The following is a 2,851-nucleotide window of genomic DNA, read 5'->3' as shown; positions in this document are numbered from 1 at the left end:
TCCACTGCGCCTGCCTCTTCCAGTGTCAGAACCTAAATTCAACTGCAATAATACGCAAGCGTCATTTACTCGTTTATGGTTTTTTTTTGTTTGTTTCATATTATTTATCGCATAGAAATAAAATATTGAATCAGTGGTCCAGATTACTCTACTTCTTCAATCTGGCAGCTATTCAGAAATTTGGGTAAGTAAAAATATGAGTTATGTTTTCCCATGCGTTTTGATAGTTCGAAATGGGACAGAATGAGGGGCAGAGGTAGGTAAGCTACATATCCACAGTTTCGTAAGTTAGAGAAGGCCGAGCTGTTGAGAAGTAGCAGGAGGACTGACAAGGTGGAGTGCTCACTATAAAGCTGTTAAGCCTGTTTTCAAAAGTTTCAAGAAAATTTCCGATATACCATTGAGGAACTTTGTGACCCTTCAGAAACTATCCACACTGGATAATTTAACATCAGCACTTAGGGTTTTCCAAGCTTATCAAAAGTTATCTTAGATCTACTATGAGCCAAGCTCGACTCTCTTGCTTGCTTGGCTATTTTATCTAATGAGCATGGTGTAGCCAGGGGGATCGACTTTGATGAGACTATTTCCCAGTTTGCAGTTTGAAGTTCTCAAAGAAAAGATACTGATAAATAATTTGTTGAGTTTGTGCAAAAAACCTGAATTTTTCATTGAAATATTTCACATTTTTCCTTTCACTCCTCTGTTCCCATGTTTCAAACACTTCAAATTCAAATAAATACTCGTAATTATGATAACGAACAAAAAGGCTCAACAATGTTATGTAATGTTAGGGGCGACAAGTTGAAATTCCGCCCCGGGTGTCACAAGAGCTTGCTACGCCTCTGATCAGGAAACAGCTTCGAGATCATGTTAAATGTTTGAAACAGTTACACAAATAATCTCGAAGATGAATAATTCTGAAATTATTGATATCTACTGAGAGCAATCACCTACTGTTTTTTGGCCTAAAATTATTGCATAAGAAGCATCTCTGAGACTTACTTTTCATAATTCATCAAAAAAGTTTCGCTGCGAACAGGATTCGAACCTGTGCGGGCAGAGCCCATTTGATTTCGAGTCAAACTCCTTAACCACTCGGACATCGCAGCTGTTGGAAAACGACGTATGGAAGGGGTTCTTATACCGAAGTCAATTCTATAGAAAAGACAGATGGATCGGGATTAGACAATTAGAGATCGATAGATATGAAATATATGAAAAAATTCCAGGAAATGCGATAATCTTATGATGATAGCTAAATTTTTAACATTGGTTCATCATTTTCGAAGATTATCTTGGCGTTTAAGTTTAAAGATATGGAGAAAAAGCCGAGGGTAATTGAAAATAACCCATATCCATCGATGATCATTCCTCTCCCTGTATTGGATGACCAGGGAAAATGGAAAAGAAAGGGCACAACGGTAGGAAGGATAGTGCTTTCTGCTCTATTTTCGGCTCCCCAAGGGCTTTCACACCGCCAGGCAGCTTAATCACAGAAGGGTAAGAACTCGGACAAGACTGAGGTGTGTCTCTTTGAAGGCATTAGATCTTTAAGGAATAACACGCTCGTTCGACGCCAAATTCATTGTCCCACGTCTATAATTTGACTCATTATACAACGTGTCCCAAAATTCAACGATAATCCGGTGCCGTAGGCTGGACATGGACATAACTACTTCAGAAAAAATCCAGCTCAATTTTTTTATTTGATTAAAAAAAAACTATGAAATTCTTCGAAAATTAACACCCTTCATGGTATTTCAAGTTACCACAGCCACAATTTTTCAAAAATTTTTGTTATTTTTTGTATCGGCAACTTAAGTAGTACTGCTGCCCACCTTAACTCCTAAAACTCCCAGAATACTTATAGTTTTTACACAAAAAAATCAATAATCAAAATTTGTTTTTTCCATAAAATTTTGAAAGATTTTTAATTTCAGCCCACTTTCCCTTATTGTTTTGTGAAAAAATGTATGGACACTATAGCGGCAAGTTTTTTGAAAATTTACACAACTAACCAAGATTCTAAAATGGTGCAATACTTCAAGAAAACAAGAAGCAAAAAGATCCATATTATTAGAAACAATAATGAAATTTCTTAATTGCTCTTGTTGGTAGTAATCAACTATGTGCCAAAAATGGGTTTTTGTTGTTAAAATAATTAAAAAATGGTATTTATTTATTTATTTGATAATAAAACTTAAAATAAATGTTCAAATTGCTTGCCACCAGCATCAATACACTCACGACATCGCCTTAAAAATGACCTTTTATATTAATGCTTCGTGCACATCTTCTTCCACTGATATGAGCCGCAGCTTGACTGATTTTTTGTCGAAGTTCGTCCAGTGTCATGATGGGACACGTTATATAAACGATTTTTCCACTAGAGCAGCTCATACGATCTGGGGTCGTATAAGGATCTCTTTTATCGAAATTTTTTTCAAATCTATATCATTTTAAAAGTTTTGTTTAGGTGATTTGTGGTGAGAAGGCTCATATCGATTTCTGTTAAAAATAAAGAATCACCTTCGACAACACCCGGTATTTTGAGCGTTTTTCGTACAATCCATACCTCACTTCATCGCCGAATAATTCACGACCGCTCAGATGAACACGTAGCAAACAAAAAAAAAATCGCTTTTTTTAATATCGCAAGAGGAACATTCCTGGGATTCCGAGACACGGCGAAAGGACCCCATTCTCGGTAAATGAGCCGGGGCCTTAAGGTGTTGATTGATGGGATGCCGTCCTCGAGATCTAGTCGGCCCGATCTTGATTCTGGAAGGAACAGCCAGACCGGGGCCCCATCCGCGGAGACGACGGGCATCTGCATAAACATTTGCAG

At 37.4% G+C, this 2,851-nt stretch overlaps 1 non-coding gene across 1 annotated transcript; it reads right to left on the bottom strand.

Moving 5' to 3' along the window:
• Window positions 1-1,030: 1,030 nt before the first annotated feature.
• On the bottom strand, window positions 1,031-1,112 carry Trnas-cga. Its single transcript has one exon. It is a non-coding gene; the product is annotated as a tRNA-Ser (tRNA).
• Between the last annotated feature and the right edge of the window lie 1,739 nt (window positions 1,113-2,851).

The sequence above is a fragment of the Coccinella septempunctata genome, chromosome 2 (assembly GCF_907165205.1).
Source record: "Coccinella septempunctata chromosome 2, icCocSept1.1, whole genome shotgun sequence".
Taxonomy (NCBI): Eukaryota; Metazoa; Arthropoda; class Insecta; order Coleoptera; family Coccinellidae; genus Coccinella; species Coccinella septempunctata.
The sequence above is the reverse complement of the archived record's forward strand: the minus strand, read 5'-3'. Positions and strand labels throughout refer to the sequence as shown.